This window comes from Haematobia irritans, chromosome 5 (assembly GCF_050003625.1).
Source record: "Haematobia irritans isolate KBUSLIRL chromosome 5, ASM5000362v1, whole genome shotgun sequence".
Classification (NCBI taxonomy): Eukaryota; Metazoa; Arthropoda; class Insecta; order Diptera; family Muscidae; genus Haematobia; species Haematobia irritans.
In genome coordinates, this window is record NC_134401.1 from 10,932,531 (window position 1) to 10,946,044 (window position 13,514).

Consider the following 13,514-nt stretch of genomic DNA (forward strand, 5'->3'; position numbering starts at 1 on the left):
TTTATGTGCTTATAGAAGAGTTATAACACTTATAAAAAATTATAACAGTTTATGATACTTCTGTATTTTTTAGATATATGTAAAAAAATCATATGGAAAACTGTCATACTGTGATGTATACTTATATACAATGCTTTCACAAGATTTTATGTGCTTATAGAAGAGTTATAACACTTATAAACATATTCTCTTATCTACCCCCATTGTTGCTTCTAATATTATACGTTATAGCTAACAACAAAATCCTTGCATTTTGAATTTCCTAAAAGCTCTTAACGATTCTGTAGAGCTATAAATTGTTTATTCATAGCATTCCCCTTAATCTAAGTGTACAACTGTTTTTTTTTTGTATTTCCCATAATCTTTTTATTAGCCGGCTTGGTCTCAACTAATTTAAATATACAGATTTATAAATATCCATGCAGCATACACAAAAAAGATAGAAATGTGCATTTTTCATTTGTATAGTTTACGTCACAAGTTTCCGAACCCTAATTATTTTGTCCGTCCGTTCGTCCATATATCTACCGCCAGTTCAAATGATGACCATTCAAACAAAGGCATAAGGTTTTATCAGAAAACCTAAAACCAATGTAAATTTCACTTTCTATTTCGATTGGATTCTATGGGATTCATGCATTCGCTATAGTTGAGTTTTATGTTAATTTTTCGTTCATCAATACATTTTCATCTATAGTTTAAGCAACAAGTTTTTGTTTTTTTTTTTGTATTTTGACGAAGAGGATTTTCGGTTTCTTAATCACCTGCAAGTATTTTATATTCAAAGAAATTAATCACATGATTAAAATAATATTTCTTCCGTCATATTATTATGGTGATGGCCTGTTTGTATTGAGTTTGTTTAATGAAATTTTTATTATCTTTATATTAGGTACGTACCTTTCCCTATATACGTATATGTGTGGCAGAATATGCCACAACCCTATACTCTAAATTTTTATTGAACAGTAAATATTAAATTTAGTTTTATTAAGATATTTTTTTTTTTGCACAAATATAAAAAATTAATGGAAAAAAATTTACAACTTTCTAGTGATTAGATTAGCCCATAGAAAAAAAAATTATTTTCGATTATTTAATAAAACTCTGAGTTGTTATCACATAGAGTTGGGGTTTTTTTCTTGTTTTGCAGTCAATTTTTGTCGATGGACTTTGCTATTTGAAAAGAAGTTTAGAAACTTTTATAAAGTTAAAAATATGAATACCCCTTCATGCAGATAACTTTAATCTGTATGGAAATTTACTTGCCTAAATTCACACACATTGTATATACTGACCGATTGAAATTAGACCAGCTATCAAGAAAACAGATCTCCTCATTTTTACTATTTTTTAATTCGATTTGCAACACGACTGCCACTCGAGCCAAAAATAATCTACCAAAATTTGGAGAAAACTTTATCAAAAAACTACCATTTCAATCAAATGTTATTTTGCACACTTTTGTAAAAATTTTTGTCAAAATTTCATTTCTATAGAAAATTTTTTCAAAATTTATTTCTATAGAAAATTTTGTCAACATTTTATTTTTATAGAAAATTTTTGCAAAATTTTATTTCTATAGAAAAGTTTGTCAACATTTCATTTCTATATAATTTTATTTCTATAGAAAATTTTCTCAACTTTTTATTTCTATACAAAATTTTGTCAAACTTTTATTTCTACAGAAAATTTTGTCACAATTTTATTTCTATTGAAAATTTTGTCAACATTTTATTTCTATAGAAAATTTTGTGGCACGCGCTTGTCAAAATTTTATTTCTATAGAAAATTTTGTCAACATTTTATTTCTATAGAAAAATTTTATTTCTATAGAAATTTGATCAAAATTTTATTTCTATAGAAAATTTTGTCAACATTTTATTTCTATAGAAAATTTTGTCAAAATTTTATTTTCATAGAAAATTTTTGCAAAATTTTATTTCTATAGAAAATTTTGCCAAAATTTTATTTCTATGAAAAATTGTTTCAACATTTTATTCCAATAGAAAATTTTTGTCAAAATTTTATTTCTATAGAAAATTTTGTCAAAATTTTATTTCTATAAAATAATTTCGTCAAAATTTTAATTCTATAGAACATTTTGTCAAAATTTTATTTCTATGGAAAATTTTGCCAAAATTTTATTTCTATGGAAAATTTTGTTAACATTTTATTTCTATAGAAAAATTTTATTTCTATAGAAATTTGATCAAAATTTTATTTCTATCGAAAATTTTTGCAAAATTTTATTTCTATAGAAAATTTTGTCAAAATTTTATTTCTATAGAAAATTTTTGCAAAATTTTATTTCTTTCCTATTTTGCCACAATTTTGTTTCTATAGAACATTTTGTCAAAATTTTATTTCTATGGAAAATTTTGCCAAAATTTTATTTCTAAGGAAAATTTTGTCAACATTTTATTCCTATAGAAATTTTATCAAAATTTTATTTCTATAGAAAATTTTTGCAAAATTTTATTTCTATAGAAAATTTTATCAAAATTTTATTTTTATAGAAAATTTTTGCAAAATTTTATTTCTATAAAAACATTTCGTTAAAATTTTAATTCTATAGAACATTTTGTCAAAATTTTATTTCTATGGAAAATTTTGCCAACATTGTATTTCTATGGAAAATTTTGTCAACATTTTATTTCTATAGAAAAATTTTATTTCTATAGAAATTTGATAAAAATTTTATTTCTATAGAAAATTTTTGCAAAATTTTATTTCTATAGAAGATTTTATCAAAATTTTATTTTTATAGAAAATTTTTGCAAAATTTAATTTCTATAAAAACATTTCGTTAAAATTTTAATTCTATAGAAGATTTTGTCAAAATTTTATTTCCATAGAAAATTTGGTCAACATTTTGTTTCTATGGAAAATTTTATCAACATTTTATTTCTATGGAAAAATGTGTCAACATTTTATTCCTATAGAAAACTTTGTCAAAATTTTATTTCCGTTGGAAATTTTCCCAAAATTTTATTTCGATAGAAAATTTTTGCAAAATTTTATTTCTATAGAAAATTTTTGCAAAATTTTATTTCTATAGAAAATTTTTACAAAATTTTATTTCTTTTTTATTTTACCAAAATTTTGTTTCTATAGAACATTTTGTCAAAATTTTATTGCTATAGAAAATTTTATCAAAATTTTATTTTTATAGAAAATGTTTGCAATTTTTTTTCTATAGAAAATTTTGTCAAAACTTTATTTCTATAGAAAAATTTTGCAAACTTTTATAACTATGGAAAATTTTGCCAAATTTCACTTCTATGGAAAATTTTATTTCTATAGAAAATTTTGTAAAAATTTTATTTCTATAGAAAATTTTGTCAACATTTTATTTTTATAGAAATTTTTTGCAAAATTTTATTTCTATAGAAAATTTTCTCAAAATTTTAATTCTATAGAACACTTTGTCAAAATTTTATTTCTATAGAAAATTTTGTCAAAATTTTATTTCTATAAAGACATTTCGTCAAAATTTTTATTCTATAGAACATTTTGTCAAAATTTTATTTCTATAGAACATTTTGTCAAAATTTTATTTCTATAGAAAATTTTGTCAAAATTTTATTTCTATGGAAAATTTTGTCAAAATTGTATTTCCATAGCAAATTTTCTCAACATTTTATTCCTATAGAAAACTTTGTCAAAATTTTATTTCCTTTGGAATTTTTTTTTTCAAATTGTATTTCTATAGAAAATTTTGCCAAAATTTTATTTCTATAGAAAATTTTGTCAAAATTTTATTTCTATAGTAAACTAACTGATTCCATTAATTTTTTATTTAAATTTAATTGAACATTTTGTGATCCAATTAATTTCTAAGTTTGAATTATTTTTATCAACTTCAGTTGCAATCGCAATTACTAATTTTTCTACAGAAATATTTTTCTGTGTACTGCAACTTATCTAGCAAAATTGGTCCTTCAGTTCACAAGTACTTGGAATTTCAAAACTTATTGTAAGTGTCATTTCCCCAGGTATTGCTACATTCTTCATCATCATATAATAACACTTGAGAATAGAGCACAGAAAAACAACCCCATATCTTTTGATTTATCAGTTCGATAACATAATTTTATCATATCATCAACATTTGTTTATATATTAGCCAATATGATAGGTCATAAAGATGATATGATAAAAAAATAATTAGCTCATCATAGACAATACGAATAATTTGCTATATTTGTAGGTTAAGAGAAGGATTTTTTGGGGTTTAGATATTTTTGTTTTCGAACGTATAACATAGAATTGGGAATCAGAAACGACTTTTTAAGTATTAGACATTTTTCCAAATTGACTTTGAAAGTTTGCCGTCGACATTTAGGCCTTTTTCAAAATTTGGAATGCAGATGTTTTTTTAGCATTTTGCATATTATATATTTTTTCGGAGGAATCGATGATATTGTGCACTACTAAGGATTAAAATTAAACCATCGAAATCATTTCAAAAATACAATGCAAAGTTTCGTCAATACAATTGTTCTTATTTTAATTAACGAAACATTTCATTTTATTAATGAAAATGTTCATTGTCTCAATGAAAATTTTTCGTTAAGCCTATGAAAAAAAATCATTTGCTGAATTTTAATGCAATTTTCTTTTTGAGTACTCTCTGAATTACCACAAAAAATATTAGCAGCAAATTTAACTTTCAATTTAATATCGACATTTCGACTTTTTTTCTAAAAATTGGTTTAAAACAAAACCAAAAGCCGAATTGCGTCGATTTTCAAAAAACTCAAAATTCGATTTTGAAGATTTTTAAAAGCAGTCTTCCTCTTACAATTTGAAAAAAAAAATCGAAAAAATCGATTTTGAAGATCACCAAAAGGTGACTTCGACTTTTCGATTTTTGTTGTTTTTAACAAAATAATCGATAAAAATCGTTTTAGAGGGTTACGTTTTAGAAGATGACTTCGACTTTTCGATTTTTGTTATTAACAAAATAATCGAAAAAGTCGATTGAAAAGATTACTGTACTGTATTCGAATTTTTTAACAAAATATTGATTGGCCCAAATATCGATTTTTACATCTTTAGGGTTTTACAAAAAAAATCGATTAGTCGAAAAATCCAAAAAAATCGATTTTAAAGATTACCAAAAGGTGACTTCGACTTTTCGATTTTTGTTTTTAACAAAATAATCGAAAAAAGCCAATTGAGAAGATTACTAAAAGTCGATTTTACTCTTCGAATTTTTTAACTAAGGAATTGATTGGCCCAAATATCAATTTTGTACATCTATTGTTTTTTTTTTTTTACAAAAAAATCGATTGGTCGATTTTTGAAGATTACCAAAAAGGCGACTTCGACTTTTCGATTTTTTGACGATGTTTATCGACGATAATAATCGAAAAAAGTTAATTGAGAAGATTATTGGATTTTTTACATTTTTTTGAAAAAAAATTGGATTTTTCGAAAAATAGAAAAAAGTCGATTTTGAAGCTTACCAAAAAGGCGACTTTCACTTTTCGATTTTTTGACGATGTTTTGAACATAATAATCGAGAAAAGCCAATTGCGAAGATTACTAAAAGTCAATTTTGACTTCGAATTTAAAAAAAAAAAACCTAATTGGTAATTATCGATTTTTTACATATTTTTGAACAAAACCAAATCGAAAAAAGTCGCTTGAGAATATTACCAAGAGATGATTACTATAAGTCGATTTTGACTCTTCGAATTTCTTAACTAAGAAATTGATTGGTCCAAATATCGATTTTTTACATTTTTTTGAAAAAAAATCGATTATTCGAAAAATAGAAAAAAGTCGATTTTGAAGATTACCAAAAAGGCGACTTTGACTTTTCGATTTTTTGACGATGTTTTGAACATAATAATCGAGAAAAGTCAATTGAGAAGATTACTAAAAGTCAATTTTGACTTCGAATTAAAAAAAAAAAAACCTAATTGGTAATTATCGATTTTTTACATATTTTTGAACAAAAACAAATCGAAAAAAGTCGCTTGAGAAGATTACCAAGAGATGATTACTATAAGTCGATTTTGACTCTTCGAATTTCTTAACTAAGAAATCGATTGGTCCAAATATCGATTTTTTACATTTTTTTGAAAAAAAAAATAGATTATTCGAAAAATAGAAAAAAGTCAATTTTGAAGATTGCCAAAAAGGCGATTTTGACTTTTCGATTTTTTGACGATGTTTTGAACATAATAATCGAGAAAAGTCAATTGAGAAGATTACTAAATGTCAATTTTGATTTCGAATTTAAAAAAAAAAACCTAATTGGTAATTATCGATTTTTTACATATTTTTGAACAAAAACAAATCGAAAAAAGTCGCTTGAGAAGATTACCAAAAGTCGAATAAGACTTTTGGAGTTTATAAAGAAACAATCGATTTTTTACTTGTTTCTATCTAATATAAAACTACGTGATTTTAATATATACCATAATTTTATTTATTAAGTCTACGTTTTTTCCTCATACTACAATAAAAAAAACATCCATTACAACAAATTTTATAAAATTTTATAAAAATTATTTAATTATTTTTTTAATTAATTAACTAAATTTTTGAACTAGGTTAGGTTAGGTTAAAGTGGCAGCCCCATTAAGATTTTTTAACTAAAATCTTCATAATTACATTTGAAAAAGAATTCAAAAAAACCTCATTGATCCATTTCATTTTTTAATCACTAAAAAATTAAATAAAATCAAAATAAATTAAATGAATACAATTTTTAATCAAATCAATTAATTTTTTAATTAACATCTGAGAATGTTATTATCATTATCATCATTAAAACAATTTCAATTAAAAATTAATTAGGTCAATCCATGATAGAAGCCAAACAAAAAATATTGTCCTATATATACAAGTCACATAATTTCTAAATATCAAACTAAAGTCCATCTAGTTTGTTATAAAAACCTCTCATTTAAGTACTAAATTTTTCTAGTAATTGTAACATTTTTTTTTTTTTCATTGTAGTTACGCTTCAGTTCCAAAGATATTAGTTACTTAATTGAAAAATATAGTTCAACACCTTACAAACGTAACGTTTCGAAAAAAAAAAAAAACAAAATAAATAAAACCCCCATTTACTCATAAAATTTCACACAAAACACCTTCGGAACACATTTTTTCAATAACCGTTAATTACTTTGGTTTGCCAAGAGTCAAAGTCATGGTCATAAGATAGTTTAGTTCTAAATTTTTTTGACCATAGTTTTCCGGCATTTTTTTTCAACTTCTAAAAATTGTTGATGTTATTAGGGGTATATGTGGGACAGAACACTCATATATAAGTTTTTGACTCCAAGATATATAAAAAATAACAACAAAAAATAACACATTGAAAGCTTACAAACTAAGGTGTGAATTGGAAGTTAATAGATTGCTAGGTATTCTCTTTTTTTCTAATAAAATTTTTAGTTTTACACTCATAGGCATATTTAGCACGAAGTCGTTATGTTTTCATATTTAAGATATTTGTTATTTTAAATAACGTTTTTTTTTATTTTTAAAAATTTCCGTTTGTTCTTTTTTTGTGGTCACTGTTTATTCCGTTTTTTTTTTAGTTTTTTCTATATTTGTTTTTGTTTTAGTTTTTTTTGCACCATGCCAACTTTACTAACCGTCAAAATTCGTTTATTTCTATTTAAAAAGAAAATGTGTTCTACAAAACACAGCAGAAACGTAACTGAAATAAATTCTCTGAAAGGTATTGCTTGCTGCTGGCAGCAGACTTGTAGACTGGTATTGACTATCGCTTATAGTATGCTAGGCGCTTTGTTGAATGACTGGCGGCGTTTGAACAATACGAAAAAGCTACACAATTATGATAAATAAATGAGCGTTCCAGAGAGCTCCTACACTAGGTCGAATAGACATAGAACATGGGTAGTTAGGAATAATTCACGGAAGTTTGGCAAATTTTTCTTCAATGACAAAAATGAAAATTCTAAAAAATAAGAAAAAAGTCCATCTGTTTAATCCATTGTAAAACCACTGAAAACAAAATTCTATAATGAGAAAATTTAATACTGGGCATCGTTTGACTTGAAAAAGTATCAGACTTTTTGTTTAAATTTTTGCAGGCACGTTTTGGCTCAACCTTAACCAATATTCATGCACAGAAAAAAATTATCACCATAATATTTCCAAATAAAAATTTTTATTGAATTTTCAAAAATATCCAATAAAAGATTTAATTGATTCAAAAATTTTTTTAATTGAAAAAAAAAATCAATTACAAAAATTAATAGTATCAATTAAATTTTTAATTGGATCAATTAAATTTTTAATTAAGGTTGGTGATTAATACTATAATTTCTGTGATTGAAGACATTTCAATTAAAAATTAATTGGATCAATTATTTTGGCGATTGAATCCAAAAAATATTGTTTTTTTGTGTGTGAAATACTGCAAAGTCCAATTAAAAATTTAATTCAATTCTACAACAGTTTCAAACAAAAAATTATAATTGATCCAGCAATTTGTTAATAAAAACAAAAATCAATCATAAAAGTTCATTATATCAACATTTTTTTATTGGATCAATTAATTTTTTTAATAGCTATTTCAATTGAAAATGAATTGGATCAATTTATTGATTCACCAATTTTTTTTAATTAGAATAAAAAATCAATTACAAAAATTAATAGTATCAATTAATTTTTTAATTGGATCAATTAATTTTTTTGGTGATTGATACTATGATTTCTATGATTGAAGACATTTCAATTAAAAATTAATGGGATCAATTAATTTCGTGTATTTTTGTCTGGCATACTGCAAAGTCTAATTACAAATTTAATTGAATTCTAAAACAGTTTCAATCAAAAATTTAATTGATTCAAAAATTTCTTAATCAAAACAAAAATCAATCACAAAAGTTTTTTTTTATTTGGATCAATTAATGTTTTAATTGTTATTTCAATTATTTTATCACAATGGACTGAATAGTCTAAGTGAGCCTGAATCTTAATTGGGCTGTCACTTTAACCTAACGTATTTCAATTAAAACTTAATTGAATAAATCAAATTCGTTATTGAAAACAACATTTATTTTTCTGTGCAAAACAATTTTCTAAAATGGTTTCTGCTATTTCAGCAAATTTTTTTTATTAATAATAATTTTTTTTATTGTGTAATGACTTATTTCCAAATACTTTCTAAATAAATTACAAAATTGAAATCATGAAAACTATTTTAAGAAATTTCTCTAAGACCGGAAGTGAAAAGACTTCCACCCCCAATTTCCTTTTGCGTTATGATCTTGAAAAAATCTCCCTCTTATCTTTTGTTGTTTTTTCATTACCCAACAGAGTTTTATTCAAATATTCTCCCAATAACACTTGTCTAACAAGAATTTGTTTTTATTAGGATTTTTTTTAAGATAAGATTCTTTTTTTCTATTTTTGGGTTATTTTTGACACCAGCTAAATTTACTTTGTAATATGCCTTCAAGTGTAGAAGCATTTAATAACTTCACTTTTTATCATGAAATATGTTACTATCACCCTCAGTTGAAATACGAAACTATGAGGGTGGCTGGAATTTTTTAAATAAAACTTTTAAATAAAACTATATAAAAATAAATATAAAATATGAAAATAAAATACTGTGTTGCCAACACACGAAAACAATTACTAGTTGCTCGTGAATTCCTAAGCCTTTTAGTAAAAGTACAAATCGAATTAATTGTCGCACATAGAAATAAAATTTTGAAAAAATTATCAAGAGAAATAAAATTTTGAAAAAAAATTATATAGTAAGTAAAATTTTACAAAATTTTCAATAGAAATAAAATTTTGATTAATTTTTTACAGAAATAAATTTTTGAAAAAAATTTCTATAGAAATAAAATTTTGAAAAAAAAAACAATAGAAATAAAATTTTGACAAAATTTTCTATAGAACTAAAATTTTGACAAAATTTTCTATAGAACTAAAATTTTGACAAAATTTTCTATAGAAATAAAATTTTGACAAAATTTTCTATAGAAATAAAATTTTGACAAAATTTACTATGCAAATAAAATTTCGACGAAATTTTCTATAGAAATAAAATTTTGACAAAATTTACTATAGAAATAAAATTTTGACAATTGATGACAAAATTTTCTAAAGAAATAAAATGTTGATATATTTTTTTAAAGGAATAAAATTTTGACAAAATTTCCTATAGAACTAAAATTTCGAGTAAATTTCCTATAGAAATAAAATTTTGAGAAAATTTTCTATAGAAATAAAATTTTGAGAAAATTTTCTATAGAAATAAAATTTTGAAAAAATTTTCTATAGAAAATAAAATTTTGACAAAATTTTCGATAGAAATAAAATTTTGACAATTGATGACAAAATTTTCTAAAGAAATACAATATTGACATAATTTTCTAAAGAAATAAAATGTTGACATAATTTTCTAAAGGAATAAAGTTTTGACAAAATTTCCTATAGAACTAAAATTTTGAGTAAATTTTCTATAGAAATAAAATGTTGACAAAATTTTCTATAGAAATAAAATGTTGAAAAAATTTCTATAGAAATAAAATTTTGAGAAAATTTTCTTTAGAAATAAAATTTTGAGAAAAATTTCTAAAGAAATACAATTTTGAACAATTTTTTAAAGAAATAAAATTTTGACAATTGATGACAAAATTTTCTAAAGAAATAAAATGTTGACATAATTTTCTAAAGGAATAAAATTTTAGCAAAATTTCCTATATAACTAAAATTCTGAGTAAAATTTCTATAGAAATAAAATTTTGACAAAATTGTCTATAGAAATAAAATTTTGACAAAATTTTCTATAGAAATAAAATTTTGAAAAAAATTTTTATAGAAATAAAATTTTGACAGAATTGTTTATAAAAATAAAATTGATGACAAAATTTTCTAAAGAAATAAAATGTTGACATAATTTTCTAAAGGAATAAAATTTTGACAAAATTTCTTATAAAACTAAAATTTCGAGTAAATATCCTATAGAAATAAAATTTTGACAAAATTTTCTATAGAAATAAAATTTTGAAAAATTTTCTAAAGAACTAAAATTTTGACAATTGATGACAAAATGTTCTAAAGAAACAAAATGTTGACATAATTTTCTAAAGGAATAAAATTTTGACAAAATTTCTTATAGAACTAAAATTTCGAGTAAATATGCTATAGAAATAAAATTTTGACCAAATTTACTATAGAAATAATATTTTGAAAAATTTTCTAAAGAAATAAAATTTTGAAAAATTTTTTAAAGAAATAAAATTTTGACAATTGATGACAAAATTTTCTAAAGAAATAAAATGTTGCGATAATTTTCTAAATAAATAAAATGTTGACATAATTTTCTAAAGGAATAAAGTTTTGAAAAAATTTCCTATAGAACTAAAATTTCGAGTAAATTTTCTATAGAAATAAAATTTTGACAAAATTTTCTATAGAAATAAAATTTTGATAAAATTTTCTATCGAAAATAAAATTTTGACAAAATTTTCTATAGAAAATAAAATTTTGACAAAATTTTCTATAGAAATAAAATTTTGAGAAGAATTTATACAAGTAAAATTTTGCAAAATTTTTTATAAAAAAAAACAAAATCTTCTATAATTTTGACAACATTTTCTATAGAAATAACATTTTGAGAAAATTTTCTATGGATATAAAATTTTTACAAAATTTTCTATAGAAATAACATTTTGACAAAATTTTTTATAAAAATAAAATTTTGACAAAATTTTCTATAGAAATAAAATTTTGACAAAATTTTCTATAGAAATAAAATTTTGAGAAAATTTCCTATAGAAAATAAAATTTTGAGAAAATTTTCTATAGAAATAAAATTTTGAGAAAATTTTCTATAGAAAATAAAATTTTGAGAAAATTTTCTATAGAAATCAAATTTTGACAAAATGTTTATTTCTATAAAAGTAAAATTTTGCACAATTTTCTATAGAAAGAAAATTTTGAGAAAATTTTCTATAGAAATAAAATTTCGACGAAATTTTCTATAGAAATAACATTTTGACAAAATGTTCTATATAAATAAAAGTTTGACAAAATTTACTATAGAAATAAAATTTTGAAAATTTTTCTAAAGAAATAAAATTTTGAAAAATTTTCTAAAGAAATAAAATTTTGACAATTGATGACAAAATTTTCTAAAGAAATAAAATGTTGACATAATTTTCAAAAGGAATAAAGTTTTGACAAAATTTTCTATAGAAATAAAATTTTGACAAAATTTTCTATAGAAATAAAATTTTGACAAAATTTTCTGTAGAAATACAATTTTGACAAATTTTTCTATAAAAATAAAATTTTGACAAGATTTTCTATGAAAATAAAATTTTGACAAAATTTTCTATAGAAATAAAATGTTGACAAAATTTTCTATAGGAATAAAATGTTGACAAAATTTTCTATAGAAATTAAATTTTGAGAAAATTTTCTATAGAAAATAAAATTTTGACAAAATTTTCTATAGAAATAAAATTTTGACAAAATTTTATTTCTATTTATTTTGTCAAAATTTTCTATAGAAGTAAAATTTTGCAAAATTTTCTATAGAAATAAAAAAACAAACTCTTCTATAATTTTGACAAGATTTTCTATAGAAATAAAATTTTGACAAAATTTTCTCTAGAAATAAAATTTTGATAAAATTACTATGGAAATAAAATTTCGACAAAATTTTCTATAGAAATAAAATTTTGACTAAATTTTCTAAACAACTAAAATTTTGACAATTGATGACAAAATTTTCTAAAGAAATAAAATATCGACATAATTTTCTAAAGGAATAAAATTTTTAAAAAATTTCCTATAGAACTAAAATTTCGAGTAAATTTTTTATAGAAATAAAATTTTGACAAAATTTTCTATAGAAATAAAATTTTGACAAAATTTCCTATAGAACTAAAATTTCGAGTAAATTTTCTATAGAAATATAATTTTGACAAAATTTTCTATAGATATAAAATTTTGACAACATTTTCTATAGAAATAAAATTTTGAAAAAAAAATTTGTATAGAAATAAAACTCCAAGACTCTGACTCCACATCCCTGATTGTAACACAACTACCAATTTTAGGGTACATTTCCACAGCCAATCCATATTTAATCAAAAATACTCAAAAAACAAAAACTGTTTCAAGAAGTTTTTATATATAATTTTTATTAAAAAAATTTTCATTTTCACCTCAATAAAAATGTGTTCCATATTCTTGTATTTATATAATAATATTTCTACCTGAATTTGTTATTATTATTATTATGAATAAACTACCAATTGTAGGGTACATTTTCACAACCAATTCAATCTCAATCAAAAATAACAAAAAAACAACTCCAAGAAGTACAAGAGAAAACAAAATTATACAATAATCGAAATTTGCCAAACTTAAATATCCAAAGCTTTTTCACAGCTTTTTGTTGTTGTTCTTGCTATTATTTTTGTCACTGATATTGATTTTGATAACTTCGCTTTTAAGCAGTTTTCATTACGATTTTTTTTGGTATT

At 21.8% G+C, this 13,514-nt stretch overlaps 1 protein-coding gene across 3 annotated transcripts in view; it reads right to left on the reverse strand.

Moving 5' to 3' along the window:
* hebe overlaps nucleotides 1–13,514 on the reverse strand; it is a 50,841-nt gene that overhangs the window by 31,196 nt on the left and 6,131 nt on the right. Inside the window, exon 1 of one of the 3 annotated variants that reach the window (XM_075309474.1) lies at nucleotides 7,626–7,778. The exons of 1 other annotated variant lie outside the window; for it this stretch is intronic. The gene's annotated coding sequence lies outside the window, so the exon portion shown is untranslated. Of the gene's footprint in view, nucleotides 1–7,354; nucleotides 7,489–7,625; nucleotides 7,779–13,514 lie in introns of those variants that run through there. One more of the 3 variants, XM_075309475.1, reaches the window with a different exon arrangement.